Source organism: Myotis daubentonii, chromosome 2 (genome assembly GCF_963259705.1).
Source record: "Myotis daubentonii chromosome 2, mMyoDau2.1, whole genome shotgun sequence".
NCBI classification, from domain to species: Eukaryota; Metazoa; Chordata; class Mammalia; order Chiroptera; family Vespertilionidae; genus Myotis; species Myotis daubentonii.
The window spans coordinates 121,146,511-121,171,022 of record NC_081841.1 but is presented as its reverse complement, the minus strand read 5'-3'; the positions used below and the strand labels follow the sequence as shown (position 1 = coordinate 121,171,022).

Here is a 24,512-nt window from a genome sequence, read left to right as displayed (position 1 = left end):
TCTTTCACAATGCAGTCATTTTGACTGCTTTTGGGCAATATAGGTATATACTAAATTTCAGTCTTTCTAGTGTTAAAGAACATGCATAATCATCGGTCCTTTCTTTTCAGGATGTCTACTTCCCTGTTAGCTTTATAAATAGTTGTTTGTAAGACAGTGTTGATTTGGACCAGTCCAAAGGTTATTTTGCCCAGTTCACTGTTACAGAGGTTCAAAGAGTAAGACCCAATAAGGCAGTTCATTTAGAATTGCTTCTCAAGCCCTATTTTAAAAGGGCTCCACTGAGTGTCAACTTTTCACATCATGCAAAGAGCCAGTGAGAGCATTGCAGACAGAGGGAACAGTTAGCAAAAGACTTGGGGATTGGGGGAAACAACGATCTCTTGAGAAACTGATCACAGTCTGAGAGATTAGAGGCTGTAATGAGCAAAGGAGTTTGGGTAGGGTTGGCAAACAGATGAAATTGATGAGATAGACATGAAGATTTAGTCAGGTTTTACAGACTGGGGAAAGAGCTTGTATACTGTTATAAGAGCAGTAGGAAGTCATTGAGAGGCTTTAAGCTGGAAGGGTGACATTTGTTTTTAAAAAATCTGGCTGTAGTGGAAAGGCACAAGGGCAAGGGAAGTGGAGATATGGTATAGGGCTTTGTTCAAAGTAGCTACACAGAATTTTTTTTAAATAAAATAAAGCAATGAGATGAGAATTAAGCAGAGTTATGTTTCTAGATGTTTCCAGTAATTTCCATTTATAGGCTACTAGAGGCCCGGTGCACAAAAATTTGTGCATTCAGGAGGGAGGGGGGGTCCCTCAGCCCGGCCTATGCCCTCTCGCAATCTGGGACCCCTCGGGAGATAACAACCTGCTGGCTTAGGCCTGCTCCTGGGTGGCAGAGGGCAGGCCCAATCCCTAGGTGCAGCCCCTGGTTGGGCTCAGAGCAGGGCCGATTGGGGAGTTGGTGCGCCGCCCCCTGTCATGCACAGAGCAGGGCAGATTGGGAAGTTGTGATGCCACCCTCAGTCACGCTCAGGGTAGGGCCGATTGGGGGGTTGGGGGCACCGCCCCCTGTCACACTAAAGGCAGGGTCGATGGGGAGGTTGTGGCGCCACCCCCTGTCACACACTCAGCAGGGCCCATCAGGGGGGTTGGGGCTCTGTACCCTGTCATGCACAGAGCAGGGCCCATCAGGGGGTTGGGGAGCTCCCCCCGTCACACTAATCCCAGTGCTGGGAGGCCTCGCGGCTGTGCTGATCCTGGTGCTGGGAGGCATATTACCCTTTTACTATATAGCATAGAGGCCTGGTGCACGGGTGGGTGCTGCCTGGTTTGCCCTGAAGGGTGTCCTGGATCAGGGTGGGGGTCCCCACTGGGGTGCCTGGCCAGCCTGGGTGAGGGGATGATGGCTGTTTGCAGCTGGTCACACACCCTTCAGGGTGTGGGTCCCCACTGAGGTGCCTGGCCAGTCTGGGTGAGGGGCTGAGGGCTGTTTTCAGGCTGGGGTGACTGAAGCTCCCAACCGCTTCTTTTTTCTTTTTTTTTTTTTTATTCTGGGCCAGCTTTAGCTTGAGGCTTGGCTCCAGCTCTTAGGCCTCCGCTGCTGAATGTAGGTTTCTGGCCTTTGCTTACAATGTTGCGATTCTGCTGGCTGAAGTCCGGGCGGTATTCGTTACAATGTTTCTTAAACTGCCGGCTCAGAGGCCTGCAGTCGCAGGCGGGGAACGTTGGAGTCCTCCGTCACTGAGGCAAGCAAGCCTCATGTTAGTTTCAAGCTGCCTGGTTGCCGGTCGCCATCTTGTCTGACAGTTAATTTGCATATCTCGCTGATTAGCCAATGAAAGGGTAGCGGTCGTACGCCAATTACCATGTTTCTCTTTTAGTAGTGTAGATTAGTAAAAATGCATGAACCTATGTTTTAATTTCCTGTGGGTAAATATCAAGACTAGAACTGCTGGGATATATGGGTAAATGCATGTTTAACATTATAAGAAACTTCCCAAATTGTTTTCAAAAGTAGCTGTATCATTTTGTATTCACACTAAAAAATGTGTGGTAGTTCCAACTGTTTCATATACTCTAGTTGGTATGGCCAGTCTTTTTTATTTGATCTTGTGGGTGTGTATTGTAGCTTAACTAGGGTTTGATTTTCGTTTTTTTAAATCTTTATTGTTGGGAATATTATAGATGTCCCGCTCCCCCCACCCCCCCATGCCCTTCTCCACCTGGTTTCTGCACCACTCTAGGCCGTCACCACCCGATTAGCTGCCCCCCCCCTTCTGACTTTCGTCAGTCTGTTTCATGTTTCCATGCCTCTGCTTATATTTTATTCATCAATTAGTTTTGTTCATTAGATTCTTTCTCTATTTTGATTTTTAGATTCAATTGTTGATAGATATGTATTTATTGCCATTTTATTCCTCGTCCTCCTTCTCCTCCTCCTTCTCCTTTTTCTCCTCTTCCTTCTCCTCCTCCCCCTTTTCCTCCTCCCTCCTCCTCCTCCTTCTTCTTCTCTCCTCTTCCTTCCTCTCTTCCTTCTTCTTTAAGAATACCCTTCAACATTTCATGAATACTGGTTTGGTGGTGATGAACTCCTTTAGCTTTTTCTTGTCTGTGAGTCTCTTTATCTGACCTTCAATTCTAAATGAGAGCTTTGCTGGGTACAGTAATCCTGGTTCTAGGTCCTTGCTATTCACCACTTAAGTATTTCTTGCCACACCCTTCTGGCCTTCAAAGTTTCTGTTGAGAAATCAGCTGACAGTTGTATGGGCACTCCCTTGTAGGTAACTAACTGCTTTTCTCTTGCTGCTTTTAAGATTCTCTCTTTGTCTTTAACCTTTGGCATTTTAATTATGATGTGTCTTGGTATGGGACTCTTTGGGTTCCTTTTGTCTGGGATTCTCTGTGCTTCCTGGACTTGTAAATCTATTTCTTTCACCAGGTAGGGGAAGTTTTCTGTCATTACTTTTTCAAATGGGTTTTCAATATCTTGCGCTCTCTCTTCTCCTTCTGGTACACCCATAATGTGAATGTTGGTACACTTGAAGTTGTCCCAGAGGCTCCTTACATTGTCTTCATATTTTTGGATTCTTTTTTTCTTTTTGAACTTCTGATTGGGTATTTATTGCTTCCTTATATTCCAAATCACTGATTTTACTCTTGGTGTCCTCTTCTCTACAGTTGATTCCCTATAAATTATTCTTTATTTCAGTTAGTGTATGTTTAATTTCTTACAGGTCCTTTTTCATGTCTTTGATATTCTCACTAAGATCTTTGAAATTCTATCTAAGTCCCTTGTAGCTCTCATTAAGTTCCTAGAGCATCTTTATAACCATTGTTTTGAACTCTGTATCCAATAGTTTGATTGTTTCCATTTCATTTAGTTCTTTTTCTGGAGATTTCTTCTGTTCTTTCACTTGTATCATGCTTTTTTGTCTCTGCATTTTGGCTGCTTCCCTGTGTTTATTTCTATGTTTTAGGTAGAGCTGCTATGTCTCCTGGATTTGGTAGAGTGGCCTTGAGTAGTAGCTGTCTTGTAGGGCCCAGTGGCTCAGCTTCCCCAGTCACCTGAGCTGGACACTATCAGTGCACCCCTGTGTGGGCTGTGTGCACTGTCGCCTTGTAGTTGAACCTTGATTGCTATTGGTATCACTGGGAGAAATTGACCTCCAGGCCAGTTGGCTGTGAGGACCAGCTTTGTCTACAGTGGAAGAACTGGTGTGTAGGAGAAACCCTTATGGAGCAGGACTAGCTTCAGTGGGGCTGTGGTGCTCACCAAATCTGCCCCTGAAGTGTGTCCCTTGTCGATGTGTAGAGTTGTAATCTGGCATGATTTGTCCCCAGGTGTACTGGTTCTGGGTCTCCCTGGGAGGTGCAAAGTCAGCCACTGCCTGTGTCCTGCCTTGGGCTACCTGGCAGGAGCTATAGAGCAATCTGCAAATGGTTGCTACTTGTGTTGGGTTTGGAGGTACCCAGGAGAGGCCAAACTGTGAAGCAAGGCTGGGCCTGAGGCTGCTTACTGAGAGTATGGGGCATGCTAAGTCCAGCGGCTACTTGATTGAGAGATTTTAGTAAAAACTGAAGCCTGATGCAGTACAGGCTATTTCTTTTGGAAAAGCTGCTGCAATCAACTTGGGTGAGGCTACAAAATTGATGAGGCAGAGTCTCAGGGAATCACCATGGCAGGGCAAACAGTGTGAGTTAGGTTATTGGAGACTCAGATATCATGTCTGTCATTCAGCTCTGTGTGTGTGGGGGGGGGGGGGGAGGGGAGGGAAGGGAGGGAGGTAGCAGGGAGAAGGTTTCAGCATATTGACAATGACCTCTGGAAGCACTTTTGTCCCTGGATCCTTTCAAGCTGCAGCCCCAGTGCTGGAGCTCAGTGGGAGTGAGTACAAGTACTTCTATGCAATGGCCCTTTAAGTGGAACTGTCTGAATCTCCAATAGCCTCCTTGTCACTCAGCCACAATCCCTGAAGGTTTTTACAGCTCAAAGTTATGGAATTCTCTTCCTGGCTCTGGAACCATGGCCTGGGGGCCTGGTTTGGGGCGGGCTGGGACCCCTTGCTCCTCACAGGAGGCCTCCTCAGCTAAAATCTCTCTCCCAATTAAAAACACACCACACGCGGGTGTCATACCAGCCTGTTCAGCACTTCTGCCCCTCCTACCTCAGTCTCAATGTGCTTCCTTCTTTACTTCTCTAGTTGTAGGATTTCCATTCAGCCAGATTACAGGCAGTTCTGAATGATGGTGGTTCTGTATTTTAGTTGTAATTTTGATGTGGTTGGGGGAGGCAGCGAATACCATGTTACCTATGGTGCCATCTTCTATTCCTCTGAATCTTCATTTTCTTAGTAACAAATGATGTTGAATATCTTTTTATTTGCTTAGAGCACCTTTTTGAAATAGGGTTATATCTTTTCCCATTTTAAAGAAATTGGGTTATTTTCTTAATAGCAAGATGTGAGAGCTCTTTTAAAAAAATATATTTTTATTGATTTCTGAGAAGAGGGGTGAAGTAGAGAGAGATAGAACATCAATGATGAGAGAGAATCATTGATCAGCTGCCTCCTGCATGACCCCCATTGGGGATTGAGCCTGCAATCCAGGCATGTGCCCTGACTGGGAATCAAACCTCCTGGTTCAACCACTGAGCCTCACCAGCTGGGCGAGAACTCTTTACATATTATTGCCGGGGTCCAACCCCAGCAGGTCCAGGGGTTCCCAAAGGCGTAGACAGAGTCGGCGAAGAAGGAAGGACACGGAGACAGCATTCAGTTGATCAGCAGCCTAGCCAGGATCTCTAGCCCGGATCTCCAGCCAAGTTCTGGTCTGGATCTCCAGAGAGGTTCTGCTTCGGATCTCCAGCGAGGTTCTGTAGCCATGTTCCCTCGCTAGGTTCTCCAGCCAGGTTCTGTCCAGGCTCTCCAGTCAGGTTCAGTGTCCAGGTTCCAGTCAGGTTCTCCTGCCAATCTCTGTAGTCAGGTTCAGTCCAGGATCCCTTGCCATGTTCTCCCGCTAGGCTCTGTCTCTAGGCTCCGAGGCCAGTCCCTCTCCAGGATCCTCCGGCATGCTCTCTCCAGCGAAGTTCTTCTGTCTCTAGGCTCCGTGTAGGTTCTGTCTTCTTGATTCTGTTCTAAGTTCTGAGTGTTTCTGTCTTGTTACAACTGTATTTATACCAGTTGATTCAATCCTATCAATCTCTATTACAAAGGTTAGGGCGTTTCTTATCTCCATTCCAGGGAGAAAAGATTATGTAGTTTAAGCATGATTGTTCGTAGTTAAAGGGATTAATTACCCGCCTGGCACTTAGTTGAGGGGTTTTATTCCCTCCCTAACTTCAGGGGAAAATCCCTACCTGGGGATTCAACCTTTCTCGGAGAGGTGACTTTGGTTAAAACACAGCGCCAAGAAGGTGAGCAAAACATATTAAGAACCGTATGCCATATATGCCAGGTCCCTTGAAACAGCAAGGATGGACCGGCTCCCGGCATATTATCACAAACGTGATTTCTGAATAATTCTTCTAAGGCTGTGGTTTTCTTTTCATTTTTTCACAGTATATTAGTTTCGCAGAAGTCCATATCATCAGTTTTTTTTTTTCATATGCATGTTGTCCTTTGTGGCTTGTTTAAACTATATTTGTCTAATTAAAAAGTTAAGAAGATTTTCCTTAGAAATTTTATAAGTTTAACTGTTACTTTTGTGAATAGTGTAAAGTAAGATTTCAGGTTCACTTACTGGCATATGAATGTCCAGTTTTTCCTCACTATTTATGTATACTGTTCTTTCCCCATTATTTATCTTTATACCTTTGTCACCAGTTGATCATCTATTGATTTGTTTTTTTATTTGTGTGGGTCTATTTCTGGACTTTCTGCTATTAATGCATATGCTTACTCCTATAGCAACATCACTGTCTTGATTTATGTGGCTTTGTAGTAAATTCATAAAATCTGGTAGTTTAGCACCTCTCCAATTTGTTCTGTTTTGGATTTGTTTTAGCTATTATTGGCCCCTTTATTGTTCATATATATTTTAGAATCAGTGAATTTTTATTTTATTTATTTATTTATTTAAAATATATTTTATCGATTTTTTACAGAGAGGAAGGGAGAGGGATAGAGAGTTAGAAACATCGATGAGAGAGAAACATCTATCAGCTGCCTCCTGCACACCTCCCACTGGGGATGTGCCCGCAACCAAGGTACATGCCCTTGACTGGAATCGAACCTGGGACCCTTCAGTCTGCAGGCTGATGCTCTATCCACTGAGCCAAGCTGGTTAGGGCAGTTAGTGAGTTTTTAACAAAAAGACAGCCACAACTTTGATTAGAACTGTGCAAAAATTTGGGTGGAATTCATATATTTTAATCCTTGAAAATATACATTTCTGTATCTGTTTAGGATTTTGTTTTCTTTCTTTTTTGAAAAAAAAATCTTAAATTTGTATTTTAAGGTGCACAGACCTTAAAAATATATTCAGTATAATGCTGAATACGAGCAGTTGGAGAAAAAATTCCTTATCTTATTTCTAAAAAGTATGTAGTCATTCGCCATTAAGCATCATGTTACTTGTAGGTTTTTCATAGATGCCTTTTATCAGTTTGAGGAAGTTTCTTTATAAGCCTAGTTTGTTGAATGTTTTTCTAATAAATTGTTTTAAATCTTTTAAAATGATTTTTCTACATCTTTTGAGATAGTCATATGGTTTTTAGTGTGTTCATATGGTGAATAACATTGTTTGGTATGTTGATTAGTAAGCTAAACCTGCATTCCGGATATATATTTACTAATGTTTTTTGTGTCTATATTCATGAGGGTTGTTAATCTCTAGTTTTTCTTTTTTCCTCTGATATATTTTTCTGGATTTATTATCATGGTATTATTGGCCTAGAAAATGAGTTTGGAAGTGTTCTCTCTTTTTAAAATTTCAGGAAAAAACCGTGTAAAATTAGTAGTAATTTTTTTTTTTTAAGTAACTGATAGCATTCATCTGTGAAATCATCTGGATCTGGGGTTTTGTTTGTGGGAAGGTTTGTAACTACAAATTTAATTTCTGTGATGGACACAGACTAGTTAAGTTTGTTACTTCTTCTTAAGCAGCATGTTTGCATTATGTGTTTTATTTAAGTTGTCAAACATATAGGCATACATTTTTTTAGAAGGATCACTTATCCCTTGTGTATACATAGGATCTATAGCGATGCCTTCTTTATTTGAACTTCTTTGTATCTCTCTCAGGCTTTTTCTAACCTCCATCCCCACCCACGAATACATACACTTTGATTCATCTGGCTAAATAAACTGAAGAACCAGGATTTGGTTTCATCATTTTTCTCTATTGTTTTTGATACTTTAAAATATATTTGATTTTTTAAAAATTTTAATTATACTTTTCTGTCTTGCTTTGGGTATAATTTGCTCTCTTGTTGTAGTTTTTAATGTGGAAACTGAAGTGATTTTATTTAAATTCTTTCTTCTTTAGTAATATTAGAATTTAATGGTATAAATTTCCCTGAAGCACTGTTTTGTCTCCATCCCATAAATTTTGACAAGTTGTGTTTTCATTTTCATGCAGTTAAAAATTTAAAAAATGTTTCTGGTGACTCCTTTGATTCACAGGTTATTTAGAATAAATTTTGAGGTACTTTTTTTTCCCCTGATGTATATTTCTGCTTTAATTCTACTGTGATCAGAATTGTGAACTTCTTTGAGATTTTTTTACATCCCAGGATATTCTTGTCTTGTTAAATATTTGATGTACATTTGAAAAGGATATGTTTCTATTCTTGTTCGATGGGGTGTTTACATACCTACAAGCTGGTTGATAATGTTATTTAAGTCTTCTGTATCTTTGCTGATTTATTTTAAATTATTATTTTTTTGGTCTACTTAATCTACCAATTACTGAAAGAGAAGTGCTGAAATTTCCAACTAAAATTGCAGATTTGTCTATTTATCTTATTTGTATTAGGCTTTGCTTCCTGCTTTTTGAAGTTCTATTATTATATGAATTCATACTTAGGGTTACTATCTCATTTGGATGTATTATCCTCCACCTCCTTATGGAAAGTCTCTGGTTATTTTTCTTTTGTCATTCAACTTTTTGTGATATTAATATAGCTACATCCTTTTTAAAAATTTTTTTGCTACGGCATGTGTTTGTATGCTATATCTTTGTCCATTCTTTTACTTTTAACATTGTTCTTTATACTTTAATTCATTAATTTGCAATGTTTACCAAAGTAGAAATTCAGCCTTTAATAAAACAAAACACTATTTGAGCAAAAATAATTGCAACCTGGAAGACAGATTCTAATAGCAAGCTAAATTGTGCTCCAGAGAACAAAGAAAAGCAAGGCTTTTAAGGCACAACCACCAGTGAGGTTCATCTATGCAAATGAAAGATTGCTGGCTAGGTTAACAGAGATTGGTTAGTTCTATTATGCAAAAGAGGTGGGCAAAAACTGCAAGGAGGTCAAGTCCTTGCAGCAATTGTTCTAGAATGTTTATGACTCAGCCTTAGTCTGAGTTAGCAACGGGTTAGCAACTTGATAGCAGCTCTGGGAACTTAGACACAAGGATGTGCATAGGCTCCTGAACTCTAAAGTGACTGTCTTAGAAAAGTTTATTCCATTTTATTTTTTCCATTATCACTAAACTATTGCTCATGTGCTAGCTCCCTGGTTCTATAAATAACATTTTACTGGACAACAGCCATATCTTGTCAGTTAGATATTATATGGAGCTGTTTTTAACTAAAAAATATGCAGAATTTAGTAGTTATGATAGAGGCCAGGTTATCTAGAAGTCTAAGATTTTTACTGTTTTGCCCTTTGAGAAAAAGTTTGCTGACCTCTACAGTTTTGTTGTTTATATTGTTGGAGCTTGCTATAGTTTTATATACCTACAATTTCTGCCTTTTAAGTGATGGCTTTAGATTATTTACATTTAATGCAGTTGATTAATATGGCCATATTTCAGTTAGCTATCTTTGCTATTTTCTATTTATCACATCTCTATTTTTTTTTGTCTTTTCCATTTTGATGTCCTGTTTTTAATTAGTTGAATATTTGTTATGATTTTATTTGATACTAGAGGCCTGGGACACAAAATTTGTGCGCAGGTGTGGTCCCTAGGCCTGGCCTGCGGTCAGGGCCATCTTCCCCAGCTGCCCGCAGCCGACCCCAACCCCTGCCGCCACCCACCCCCAGTTCCCTGTTCGCCATTGGGTGATTGGTGCCTGAGAGCTGGGGGAAGGTACCGAGAGGTCAACTGTTCCCGTCCGCTCACCGGCCTCGCCCCTGCCGCGGATGACCATCAGGCGATTGGAGCCTCCTGGCCCAGGAAAGGGACCAAAAGGTGGTCAGTGTGCCTCATAGTGACTGGTCCAGCGGTTGTTCTGGTCATTCTGAGGGTTAGGATCAATTTGCATATTACCCTTTTATTATATAGAATAGAGGCCTGGTGCATGGATTGGAGCGCCTGGCCTGCCCTGAAGGGGGCCCCGGATTGGGGTGGCCATCCCCACTGGGGGAAGAGGCTGGCCTGGGTTTGGGGCTGCCGAGGGTTTGCAGGTGGGCCATGCCCCTGATTGGGGTGGGGGGTCCCCGCTGGGGGGCAGGGCCAGCCTGGGTGAGGGGCCTTGTGCGGTTTGCAGGCCATCCACGCCTCCATCAGGGTGGCTGGTCCCTGTTGGGAGGTGGGCATGGCCTGGGTGAGGTGCTGCAGGTAGTTTGCAGGTCGGCCATGGCCCTGGCTTTGTCAGGAAGGACATCCGGAATGATGTTCAGAAGATGTCCAGTCTATCTGGTCTAATTAGCATATTACCCTTTTATTAATATAGATGTACTGTTGATATATTAATCATACCTATTTGTTTCTTTAAGACTTTTTTTGAAAAAAATTAAGACTAACTTTTAGAGCAGTTTTAGGTTCATAGAAAAATTTAGGAGACACTACAGAAATTTCTCATATATACCCTGCCTCCACACATGCATAGCCTCTCCCATTATCAACATCCTCCAAGATAGTGGTACATTTGTTATAATCAAGGAACCTACGTGGATACATCATAATCACCCAAAGTTCAGTTAAGCTTATCGCTCACTCTTGGTGTTTTACATTCTATGAATTTAACAAATATATAAAGATATATATGCACCATTATGCTATCACATTTTCACTGCTCTAAAAATCTTCTGTGCTTCATCTATTTCTTTCTTCAAAATCCCCTGGCAAACACTGATCTTTTTATTGTCTCCATAGTTTTGCCTTCTCCAGAATCTCATCTGTTGGAATCATACATTTTATAGCCTTTTCATATTGGCTTCTTTTTATCATTGTTTTTACTTAATAATATGTAATTAAGGTTTCTCCATGTCTTTTTATGGTTTGATAGAATAGTGATTTTGTGTGTGTGTGTGTTTTAGCACTAAATGATATTCTGTTATCTGAATGTACCATTCCCCTACTGAAGGACATCTTGATTGCTTTGCAGTTTTGACAGTTGCGAATAAAGCTACTATAAATATCCACGTGCATATTTTTGTGTGGACATAAATTTTTGGCTACTTTTAAGTAAATACCAGGTGTCACAATGCTGGATTCTATGGTATTTAGTTTTGAAAAAATCCACCGAATTGTCTTCCAAAATGGCTGTGCCATTTTGCATTCCCAGCAGCAAGGAATTGAGAGTTCCTGTTGCTCCACTTTGCACTGGCATTTGTTGTTTTAATTTACATTTCCCTGATGTGGAATATCTACTCATATGCTTATTTATAATTTATATATTTTCTTCAATGAGGTGTCTGTTAAGGTCTTTAGTATTTCTTTTTTACATTTAGTGCTTTTCTAGAGTTTACAATGCATTATTAAGTATAATTTTTTACCTTCAAATAATATACCAGGTATGGAATTAGAACCTTTTAAAAGTGTACTTATGTTTTCCCTTTCCTGTTCTTTGTACTCTTTTTATCATTGTTTTTACTTCTACATGCATTATAAATGTCTTACTGTGCTGTTCTTATTTTTGCAGTAAGTTTTATTTTAAAGGGTTTTTCAAAATAAGAAAAAAACATCTGTTTTATTTAACAACAGACATGACAGTCTGGCATTCTTCAATTTTTTGTGGCATTTCAAATTTCTATTAGATATCATTTTCCTTCTGCTGGAAGAAGTTACTTTAATATTTCTTGTAGTGAACTATGCAGGCAATTAGTTTTCTCAGTTTTTATTTATCTGCAGAAGACTATCTTGTTTTTATTTATGAAGTGGATTTCTTAGGGTTTTCTTTTTTGCTTAGGGTTTGCTTTATTGTTTTACATTTTATTGAATTCATTGGGGTGACATCTACACAAATAAAAGACAAACATGCAAATTGACTGTACCTTTGCTATGCCTTAAGCCACGCCCACCAGCCAATCAGAGCGACTATATGCAAATTAACCCAACCAAGATGGTGGCTGGCAGCCACAGAGCTGGAGCAAAGAGGAGGCTTGGTTGCCCCTGCGATGGAGGAAGCCAAGCTTCCCAGCTGCCGGGGCCGGCTCTGAGCTCCACTCAAAGCAACAAAGTTTTAATTATAGAAGATAAATAAACCCCAGATACCTCCTTCCAGCCGGCCGTGGCCACGGAGCTGGAGCAAGCAGGAGGCTTCCTTCCCGCCCACCCTGGCCGGCTCTGAGCTCCACTCAAAGCAACAAAGTTTAAATTATACAAGGTAAATAAATCCCAGAATTAAAAAAAAAAGAAAGAAAAAAAGAAGAGGCTGGGAGCTTCTGTCGCCGGCGGGGGGAGGGGTTTGGCCAGCCTGAAAACGGCCCTCAGCCCCTCACTCAGATTGTCCAAACCTCCATGGGGTGAGGGGCCCCACTGGCCAGGCACCCCAGTGGGGACCCCCACCCTGTAGGGGGTGTGACCAGCCTGCAAACAGCCATCAGCCCCTCACCCAGGCTGGCCAGGCACCCCAGTGGGGACTCCCACCCTGAAGGGGGTGTGATCAGCTGCAAACAGCCATCAGCCCCTCACCCAGGCTGGCCAGGCACCCCAGCAGTACCCCCACCCTGATCAAGGACACCCTTCAGGGCAAACCAGCCGGCCCTGACCCGTACACCAGGCCTCTATCCTATATGGTGGTGTCCCTTGGCCTGGACTACACCCTCCCGCAACCTGGGATCCCTCAGGGGATATCAGACTACTGGTTTTGGCCCAATCCCCGCAGGCCAGGCCAAGGGACCCCACTAGTGCACGAATCCATGCAGCGGGCCTCCAGTATGCATGTAAGATCTTAGGTTAATCTCTTCCCCCCCTACCCCCTTCCGCCTTCCTCTGCGATTCATCAGTCTGTTCGATGTTTCCATGCCTGTGTATTGAGCATCTGCCCCCTGGTGGTCAGTGTGCATCATAGCTATCAGTTGAATGGTCAAACGGTCACTTAGGCTTATATATATATGATCTTAACTAATAACTAAGATTTAAAAATAAAGTTGTTTAAAGACTGTATATTAAAAAGTAAAGATACCTAAATTGCTAGTAATTATAAACCTTAGTACTTTCAGAAAATAATATATTTCTAAGTCAGCATTTTATACTCCAGATTTTTATGCAGTATTAAAAATGTTTATTCAAGTCCATTTGGCATACAATATTATATTAGTTTCAGGTGCACAACATATTGATTCCACATTTCTTACTTTACTGTGTGATAATCACAATAAGTTTAGTAACCATCTGTTACTGTGCTAAGTCATCAGATATTAACATATTTTTTGTGCTATACACTATATCCCCATGGATTGATTATATTATAACTGGAGATTTGTACCTCTTAATCAGCTTTACCTTTTTCTCCCATTCCCTCCACCCTCTTCCCCTCTGGCAACTAGTTTATTCATTTCTGCAGTTTTGTTTTTTTCTTCCTTTTTTTTTTTTTTTTCAGATTTCTCATGTAATTTACTTTCTCTGTCTTATTTCACTTAGTATAATACACTCTAGGTCCATCCAGTGTTGTCACAGTAGGCAAGATTTCTTTTCTTTTCTTTTGTTTTGAGGAAAGTTGGGTGATATCTTTATTGCTTTGAGGGAAAGAGTGCTCAGGAGCTCTTGGTGGGGAGGGCTGCTTCCTCTTCACCTTCACAGGCTTCTGGCTGCTTAGGATGGTGCTGGCTCTGCGGTTGGCGGCCATGCTCAGATCATGGCCATACTTGTTCTTGTGTACCATGTGCTGGATGCTGCTCCCAGGCCGCCTTGTTGATGATGGTCCACACATAGGATGTGGTAGGCTTTTGCTGCCCAGATCTCTGCTTCATGATGACCACCACATCTTTGCCGTAGGGCAATGCTCCACGTCCATTGTAGTGAAAGGAATAGTGGGCCTTAAGGTTATTGGGTTCTGTAAGTCTGCTTGTTCCTCTTGATTAGGAAGCTGAAGCAGTTCTGTACGATCACCCATTGCAGGTAGGCAGACATGGCATGGCAGCTCTTCATGATGCCACAGTCAGAGATTGAAAGAGCAAAATTTCATTTTCCTTATTGCTTGCATAATATTCCATTATATACATACTAGAGGCCTGGTGCATGAAAATTCATGCACTTGGGGAGGGGGGCTCCCTCAGCTCCACCTGTGCTCTCTCACAGTCTGGGACCCCTCGGGAGATAACGACCTGCTGGCTTAGGCCTGCTCCCGGGTGGCAGAGGGCAGGCCCAATCTCTAGGTGCTGCCCCTGGTCGGGCTCAGAGCAGGGCCAATTGGGGAGTTAGGGCGCCTTCCTCTGTCATGCACAGAGCAGGGCGGATCGGGAGGTTGCGATGCCACCCCCAGTCACAGGGTAGGGCCGATTGGGGGTTGGGGCACTGCCCCCTGTCACACTCAAGGCAGGGTCAATGAGGAGGTTGTGGCGCCACCCCCTGTCACGCACAGAGCAAGGCCCATCAGGGGGTTGAGGAGCTCCCCCCTGTCACTCGGAGAGTAGGGCCGATAGGGGAGTTGGGGCACCACCCCCTGTCACACACAGAGCAGGGCGGGTCAGGGGGTTGGGGTGCCTCCCTCTATCACCCACAGAGCAGGGCCGATCAGGGGGTTGGGGCGCCGCCACTCTCACACTCAGGGCAGGGCCGATGGGGAGGTTATGGCTCTACCCTGTCACACACAGAGCAGGACCGATCAGGGGGTTGGGGTGCCGCCACTCTCACACTCAGGGCAGGGCCGATGGGGAGGTTATGGCTCTACCCTGTCACACACAGAGCAGGAACTGTGGGGGGGGGAAAGTTGGGGCGCCGCACCCTGTCACACACAGAGCCGCAGAGGTTGGGGAGCTCCCCCGTATCAGGCACAGAGCAGGGCTGATAAGGAGGTTGGGGCGCCTTCCCCTGTCACACACAGAGCCGCAGGGCGATCCAGGGGTTTGGGTGCTGCCCCCGTCATGCTGATCCTGGTGCTGGGAGGCCTCTCGGCTCTGCTGATCCCGGTGCTGGTAGGCATATTACCCTTTTACTATATAGGATAGAGGCCTGGTGCATGGGTGGGGCTGGCTGGTTTGCCCTGAAGGGTGTTCTGGATCAGGGTGGGGGTCCCCACTGGGGTGCCTGGCCAGCCTGGGTGAGGGGCTGAGGGCTGTTTGCAGCTGGTCACACACCCTTCAGGGTGGGGGTCCCCACTGGGGTGCCTGGCCAGTCTGGGTGAGGGGCTGAGGGTTCATTTCAGGCTGGCGGGTGATGGAAGCTCCCAACCTCTCTTTTCTTTCTTTTTTTTTTTTTTTTTAAATTTTGGGCCAGCTTTAGCTCTGAGGCTCCAGCTCTTAGGCCTCTGCTGCTGAAAGCAGGTAATCGAAACAATGTATAAATCCAGCTCTGACTCCAGCTCTGAGATCCCAGCTTGCTAAAAGCTTATTTCTGGTTTTTTTTTTAGCTTCTATATTTGTTAAAATGTTTCAAACTGCAGGGTCAGAGGCCGGCAAGGCAGGCGGGGAACATTGGAATCGTCCGTCACTGAAGCAAACAAGCCTCATGTTAGTTTCAAGCTGCCTGGCTGCCGGCCGCCATCTTGGCTGACAGTTAATTTGCATATCTCCCTGATTAGCCAATGGGAAGGGTAGCGGTCGTATGCCAATTACCATGTTTTGCCGGGAGCCGGTCCATGCTTGCTGTTTCAAGGGACCTGGCATATATGGCATACTGTTCTTAATATGTTTGCTCACCTTCTTGGCACTATGTGTTTTAACCAAGGTCACCTCTCTGAGAAAGGTTGTTTCCCCAGGTAGGGATTTTCCCCTGAAGTTAGGAAGGGAATAAAACCTCTTAACTAAGTGCCAGGCGGGTAATTAATCACTTTAACTACAAACAATCATGCTTAAGCTACATAATCTTTACTCCCTGGAATGGAGATAGGAAATGCCCTAACCTTTGGAATAGAGATTGATAGGATTGGAATCAACTGGTATAAATACAGATGTAACAAGACAGAACTTAGAAGACAGAACCATGGGCACAGAATCTACACACAGAATCTAGACACAGAACCTACACAGAACCTAGAGACAGAAGAACTTCGCTGGAGAGAACATGGCAAAAGATCCTGGATTGAACCTGACTATAGAAATTGGCAAGAGAACCTGACTAGAGCCTGGTTACAGAACCTGGCTGGAGAACCTGGAGAACCTGGCTGAAGAACCCCGCTACAGAACCTGGCGACCGAACCTGGCTGGAGAACCTAGCAAGAGAACATGGACACAGCACCTGGCTGGAGATCCAGACCAGAACTTGGCTGGGGATCCTGGCTAGAGATCCTGGCTAGGCTGCTGATCAACTGAACGGTGTCTCCGTGTCATTCCTTCTTCGCCGACTCCGTCCACACCTTTGGGGACCCCTGGACCCGCTGGGGTTGGACCCTTGCAATGTTTCTCTTTTATTAGATTAGATTATTATATAGGATGCTTTAATGAACATACGGGTTGCACATTTCTTTTCGAATTAGTATTTTTGTTTTCTTTGGATAAATACCCAGAAGACCAATTACTGGGTGATACGGCAATTCTATTTTTAATATTTTGAAGAAACTCCATGGTGTTTTCCATAATGGCTGCACCAGTTTACAGTCCCACCAACAGTGCATGAAGTTTTTCTTTTCTCCACATCCTTGACAACACATCTTATTTATTGATGCACATTTTGATGATAGCCATACAACCTACTAAATGGGAGAAGATACTCACAAATGATATATTAGATAAGGGGTTAATATTCAAAAATAAATAAGGAACTCATACAACTCTACATCATAAAAGCCATACTGTGCCCTGGCCGAGTGTCTCAGTTGGTTGGGTGTTGTCCCCTGCACCAAAAGGTTGCTGGGTTCGATTCCAGGTCAAGGCCACATGATTGGGTTGCAGGATCAATCCCCTGTAGAAGGCAGGTGATGGATGTTGTACTCTCACATTGATGTTTCCCTCTCTCTCCCTCCTCCTCTCTCTAAAAATTAATAAAATATTTTTTTAAAAAAACAACCTCATAATCTGATATTTAAAAATAGGCAGAAAAAATATTGGTAGAAATTTCTCCAAAGATTATCCTATCTAATAAAAGAGAAAAATGTTAATTGGCCTACGACAATACCCTTTTCATTGGCTAATCAGGGCTATATGCAATTAACTGCCAACTAAGATTGGCAGTTAACTGCCAACAAGTTGGCGGTTAATTTGCATATGTAGGCACAATGCAGGGAGGCGAAAGGGAAAGCAGGAAGAAGCCCCCTCCCACTGACAGTGATCGGAAACCCAGGGGGGAGCTAAGAGCTGGGGGGCAGGGCAAAGGCGGCCCTGGGGCCGCCTTTGCCCTGCCCCCCAGCCATGATCGGAGAATCAGGCGCTTTTGCTGCCCTGGCCAGCGATAGCAGGAATTAGGGGTGGAGCCAGCGATGGGAGCTGGGCACGGTCGAAGCTGGCAGTCCCAGGAGCTAGGGGTCCCTTGCCTGGGCCTAAAGCGGAGCCCACGATCGCGGGGCCGCTGCAGCTGCAGGTCCCCGCTGCCCGGGCCGGACGCCTAGGCCAGAGGCGTTAGGCCTGGGCAGGGGCGGAGCCTGCAACCGCGGGGAGCTAGGGGTCCCCTGCCCAGGCCTGACATCTCTGCCGGAGACCTCAGGCCTGGTCAAGGGGCCGATCCGGTGATTGGTGATCAGAGGGTGATGAGGGTCAACTCCTCTGGCCGAGGCATCAGGCCTGGGCGGGGGGCTGAGCTGGGGATTGGGGGGATATGATGGTCCCCTTGCCCAGGCCTGAAGCCTGGGTCAGAGGCGTCAGACTTGGGCGGGGGGTGGAGCAAGCGATCAGAGGGAGATGGGGGTCCCCTGCCCAGGCATGATTCCTGAGCCAGAGGCCTCAGGCCTGGGCGAGGGCCAGAGCCAGTGACCAGGGGGCGATGGGGATCCCCTGTCCAAGCCTGACACCTCTGGCGGAGGCGTCAGGCCTGGGCAAGGAGCCGATCCTGCGATTGGAGGTGATGGGGGTCAACGTCTGAGGGCTCCCAGTATGTGAGAGGGGGCAGGCTGGGCTGAGGGACACTCCCCCCCCCCACACACCCAGTGCACGAATTTCATGCACCGGGCCCCTATTATACAATAATTTTGTGCTTTTATGTAAATAAAAAGATTTCATTAAAAAGGGTTAGCTATGACCTAACCGGTTTGGCTCAGTGGATATAGCGTTGGCTTGCGGACTGAAGGATCCCAGGTTCGGTTCTGGTCAAGGGGATGTACCTTGGTTGCAGGCACATCCCCAGTAGGGGGTGTGCAGGAGGCAGCTGATTGATGTTTCTCTCTCATCGATGTTTCTAACTCTCTATCCCTCTCCCTTCCTCTCTGTAAAAAAATCAATAAAAATATGAAAAAAAAGCTAAAACTTAAAAAAAGGGTTAGCTATGTCATCCTATATAATAAAAGCCTAATATGTTAAGTGTCCAGTCATCCGTTCAACTAATCAAAACGTAATATGCTAATTATATGGTAAGGCCACTCAAGTGCTTGCTATAATGTGCACTGACTACCAGGGTGCAGATGCTCTGACCTGTAGGTTAGCTTGCTGCTGGGGTCAGGCCGATTGGGACTGAGCAATACAGGTTGGACATGCCCTTTAGCCCTCCCGCGGTCCCTACCTGGCTGGCTAGCCTTCTTTGTCCCTCCGTGGCTCCCATCCTGCACCTGTGGGGTCCCTCGGCCTGACCTGTGCCCTCTCGCAATTTGGGAGCCCTTGTGGGTTGTCAGAGAGTCAGTTTCGGCCCATCCCGCATGCCAGGCTGAGGGACCCCACTGGTGCACGAATTTGTGCACCAGGCCTCTAGTTTTATATAAATTCAGTTATGATTACTTCTTGAGTTAGAAGCACCTCTTGACTTGTGGATCACTTTTATGTGGCAGTACTGTTTGTAATTTAAGAAGGCCTTGATTATGATCGGAGAAACCAAGATGGCGGCATAGGTTAACACCGGAGATTGCTGCCTCGAACAACCACTTCAAAAAACAACTAAAAGTTGGAACGGACATCATCCAGAACCACAGGAAGGCTGGCTGAGTGGAAATTCTACAACTAGGAGGAAAGAGAATATCATACCCAGACTCAGAGGAGGTGCAGTGCTGAAGTGAAATACTAAGGTGCGGAGTGTACGTGGAGCGGGCTGGAGGCGGAGGGCGCGGTTGTTGTTTTCAATCGGGAGGGAGTTTCAGACGCTGAGCTCCAGATCCGGGCAAGTCTCTAGGGACCCAGACTCAAACAGGAGAAGCGGGACTGTCTGGCTTCGGTCGGAACTCGAAGGCAGCTTTCTCTCTGAGGTTTGCAGCGGTTGATGGGACTCTGAGAGGCAGAGCCCCTAGGGACGGAACTGAGAGCAGCCATAACTGCTCCCTCCGGCCCCCCCTGTAGATCCCCGGGGACCCGCCCTGCCCAAGCCCTGCAGAGAGCCATTTGCCGGATAGCCTCAGGCAAATGCTAGATTAGCACCGCCCTAGAGATCCAGCACAGAAGCTCTCCCACTGCAGACACAGCAGACTCTCATAGCCAGTTAGTCTGAAGGTCAAATCACCGGTATTGCCGACAACAATCAAGGCTTAACTACAACAAGACTGCACACAAAGACCACTAGGGGGTGCACCAAGAAAGCATAAAAAAAAATGCTGAGACAAAGAAACAGGACAGAAATGACAGAAATGGAGGATATAGAGCTCAAAACCACACTTTTAAGGTTTTTTAAGAACTGTCTAGAAGCCGCTGATAAACTTAATGAGATCCTCAAGAAATCTAATGAGACCCTCGATGTTATGATAAAGAACCAACTAGAAATTAAGCATACACCAACTGAAATAACGAATACTATGCAAACTCCCAACAGCAGACCAGAGGAGCGCAAGAATCAAGGCAAAGATTTGAAATGCGAAGAAGTAAAAAACACCCAACCAGAAAAGCAAAATGAAAAAAGAATCCGAAAATACGAAGATAGTGTAAGGAGCCTCTGGGGCAGCTTCAAGCGTACCAACATCAGAATTATAGGGGTGCCAGAAGATGAGAGAGAGCAAGATATTGAAAACCTATTTGAAGAAATAATGACAGAGAACTTCCCCCACCTGGTGAAAGAAATAGACTTACAGGTCCAGGAAGCGCAGAGAACCCCAAACAAAAGGAATCCAAAGAGGACCACACCAAGACACATCATAATTAAAATGCCAAGAGCAAAAGACAAAGAGAGAATCTTAAAAGCAGCAAGAGAAAGAAACTGTTACCTACAAGGGAATACCCATATGACTGTCAGCTGATTTCTCAACAGAAACTTTGCAGGCCAGAGGGAATGGCAAGAAATATTCAAAGTGATAAATACCAAGAACCTACAACCAAGATTACTTTCTCCAGCAAAGCTATCATTCAGAACTGAAGGTCAGATAAAGAGCTTCACAGATAAGGAAAAGCTAAAGGAGTTCATCACCACCAAACCAGTATTATATGAAATGCTGAAAGGTATCCTTTAAGAAGAGGAAGAAGAACAAAAAGGTAAAGATACAAATTATGAACAACAAACATGCATCTATCAACAAGTGAATCTAAGAATCAAGTGAAGAAATAATCTGGTGATCATAATAGAATCAGGGACATAGAAGGGAATGGACTGACTATTCTTGGGGGGAGAAAGGGGTGTGGGAGATGCGGGAAGAGACTGGACAAAAATTGTGCACCTATGGATGAGGACAGTGGGTGGGGAGTGAGGGCGGAGGGTGGGGCGGGAACTGGGAGGAGGGGAGTTATGGGGGGGGAAAAGAGGAACAAGTGTAATAATCTGAACAATAAAGATTTAATTAAAAAAAAAAGATACACAAAAAAAAGAAGGCCTTGAAGAGAAGAGCACCCTTAACTGTGCAAATAGACTATCACAATGATACGTTCAGATTTAGAGGAAGTCTCGATTCATAAACATTTTTTATACTATGGTAACAGTGATTTTAGCTTTTATTTACTTAGCATTTTTAGATTTTTTGTCACTATCTTTTCTTTTAAAAATCTTTTCTTTTTGCCTGGATGGTATGGCTCAGTGATTGAGCATTGACCTATGAACCAGGAAGTCAAGGTTCGATTCCTGGTCAGAGCACATGCTGTGGTTGCGGGGCTTGATCCACAGTAGGGGGCATGTAGGAGGCAGCCGATCAGTGATTCTCATCATTGATGTTTCCATATCTCTCTCCCTCACTTTTCTTCTCTGAAATCAATAAAAAAATTTTTTTTTTAAATTTTAAAAATGTTTTTTTAGTATTTTTTGCTAATTTTTAAAAAAATAGTTGAGCCTTCAGTTTTCTACTTTCTTTCAGAAATAACTTAAATAAATCGGTTCTTTTTCCTTATTGTGATTTATTACTTTTGGATGTCACATTTCTTATCCTCTGAAAACATTTTGTCTTTCCTCATTTTATCCCACACACTGTTCATAAAACACTGATTTTTTTCATTGAGCTATGACGTATCTGAAATGTATTTTTTTAAAATATATTTTATTGATTTTTTACAGAGAGGAAGGGAGAGAGATAGAGAGTTAGAAACATCGATGAGAGAGAAACATCGATCAGCTGCCTCCTGCACATCTACCACTAGGGATATGCCCGCAACCCAGGTACATGCCCTTGACCGGAATCGAACCTGGGACCTTTCAGTCCACAGGCCGATGCTCTATCCACTGAGCCAAACCGGTTTTGGCTGAAATGTATTTTTTAAGTTTACCTCCTTGACTTTGTAGCAAGCTGTTTAGGTGTGCTTTCTAGTCTGGATTAGAATCTTGGATCTGCCATTTACTTATGTGTCACCTAGATCTTGCTGCCTCACCTTATTTATCTATAGTTTCTTTCTATGAGGACAATTATGTCTTTTTCTCATAGGATTATCAGAGAATTGTTTCCATGATAAAGGCCAATTGTTTCTACTTTTATTTTTTTATGCTTTAGTTTATAAGTATTGAACTACTTGTTAGAAGTGGTGAATAAATATTTTCCTAATCTTGGAATGATAGTTTCATAAGCATTAACCACATTAACACTAATGTATTAGAAGTTATAATAAAGGTTGAAAAGACTATCAGAAAACATAGGCGCATTCTACATTATCCACAATAAATATTTTTAGAGCTGTTGGCAAGTTAATCAGAGAGCCTTAACCGAACTCTTCTGTTATTAAATGATATATCTAAAAGGGGATTGTTCTTTTTTACTGTGAAAGATGGAACCTTATGCTTCACCCAGCAGAGCCTGATTGTTGGAATTACACATGTTAATTGTTAATTCCTTTAAAAGCAAACTATTATTTTTCAGCTAAGCTCATCTCTGTTATTTTACACATTTCATAATGGCTTTTGGTTACTTCTGATTCTACTAAAGCACGAAGAGCTCATTTCGGAGATTAGTCTAAAAAAATTCTTCAATGTTCTTCCAATTTATTTTATACTAATTCTTGACACATTTATTCAGTGACTTATAGGCTTAAATCTTAGTTGTCTGCTTCTGTTACTTCCATCAGTAAGTATCCACGTCATTGTTTTTCAAACCTTTTCATTCTCTATATGGTCCTTTCTAGAGAACCTCTTCTGAGTTGCTAATCACTGGTTTACAGTGTTCAAAATTGTGACCCAGATCAATTGGGCATATAATTAATAAATAAATAATCAGTTCTTCAGTAAGCCTATGGCCTGGCAAAAATGATATTTGAATTGGTTTTCATAGATCTACTAGGTAACTAACCTTAACTAAGTGCTAATTACATGCCCGACTTTGTTCTTAACTGCTTATAACCCAGTTACTTTATTCAATCCTCACAACAATTCTATTACATAGGAACTTTTATTCCCATATTGTTGATGAAGTAACTGAGATTTCGAGAAGTAGTATTATTAACCACATTACCACTAATGTATTAGGAGTTATAATAAAGGTTTAAATTAACTTGCAAATGGCCATAAGATTAAGTGAGTGGTGAGGCTAAAATCTAAATCTAGGAAGTCTGAATTCAGAGCCAAACTCTTAATCAGCTATTATTGTGAATAAACCAGAAGTAGTAAGAATTGTTGAAGTTGTTTCATACATAGTAAAACTAGCCTTTAACCAGAGAGAACCTCTAGATCGGTTAAAAAAGTTAACACAAGGACTAGTTTCTTATAAAGTTGAATTTTGGAGCTATTATAAAGAAAAATGTATAGAGTACAATATATTAAAAATTGAGGATATTTTTATCTTTAAATTCTTAAATTTTAGAAGATTTAAAAAATATTCTTAAATGAGCTTTTTATTGCTTGTATGGACTTGTGCAAAGACAGACTTACTGGATTTTGATCTTATGGCCATTTGCAAGTTAATTAAACTTTCTCTGCCTGTGATTACTTATCTGTAAAAGGAAAAAATATAGTTTCTTTTTCATAAGTTGTAATGAGAATTACATTATCTACACTAATAAAAGAGAAAGATGCAAATTAACCATCGCTCTGTCACTCCACCACTCTGCTACACCCCAAGCCACGCCCACCAGGCAATTAGGAGTGAGTATGCAAATTAACCAAACTAAGATGGCTGCAGCCAGGGAGCTGGAGCAAGCAGGAGGCTTGGGTTGCCCCCTGCAATGGAGGAAGCCAAGCTTCCCGCCTGCCCTGGCTGGCCCTGGGCTCTGCTCAAGGCTACAAAGTTTCAATTATAGAAGATAAATAAATCCCAAATACCTGCTTCCAGCCCACCAAAAAAAGAAAAAAGAAAAAAAGGAGAGGATGGGAGCTTGGGTTGCTGGAGGGCGTGGCCAGCCTGAAAACGGCCATCAGCCCCTCACCCAGGCTGGCCAGGCACCCCAGAGGGAACCCCCAACCCTGAAGGTGCTGCGGGCAGCCTGAAAACGGCCCTCAGCCCCTCACCCAGGCTGGGCACACTCCCATGGGGTGAGGGTCCCTGCTGAGGGGTTTGGCCAGCCTGCAAACAGCCCTCAGCCCCTCACCCAGGCTGGCCACACCCCCATGGGGTGAGGGTCCCCGCTGGGGGGTTTGGTCAGGCTGCAAACAGCCATCATTCCCTCACCCAGGCTGGCCAGGCACCCCAGTGGGACCCCCACCCTGATCCCGGACACCTTTTAGGGTAAACCAGCTGGCCTGCACCTGTGCACCAGTCCTCTATGCTATCCTATATAATAAAGGGGTAATATGCAAACTGATCCTAACAGCAGAATGACTGGGAATGACTGGTCACTAAGACACACACTGACCACCAGGGGGCAGACGCTCAATGCAGGAGCTGCCCCCTGGTGGTCAGTGCACTCCCACAGGGGGAGCTCTGCTCAGCCACAGGCCAGGCTGGTGGCTGCCAGCACAGCGGTGGTGGCGGGAGCCTCTCCCACCTCCTCAGCGGCGCTAAGGATGTCTGACTAAAGCTTAGGCCTGCTCCCTGCTGGCAAGTGGATATCGCCTGAGGGCTCCGGGGCTGCCAGAGGGATATCTGATTGCCAGTTTAGGCCCGTTCCCCCAGGGAGTGGG

At 43.9% G+C, this 24,512-nt stretch overlaps 1 protein-coding gene and 1 pseudogene across 3 annotated transcripts in view; one reads left to right on the top strand and one right to left on the bottom strand.

Moving 5' to 3' along the window:
- The window catches only part of NBEA (neurobeachin), a 990,744-nt gene that overhangs the window by 46,159 nt on the left and 920,073 nt on the right, over positions 1-24,512 (top strand). The window lies entirely within an intron of this gene.
- LOC132225889 (large ribosomal subunit protein eL28-like) lies at positions 13,468-13,964 on the bottom strand (annotated as a pseudogene).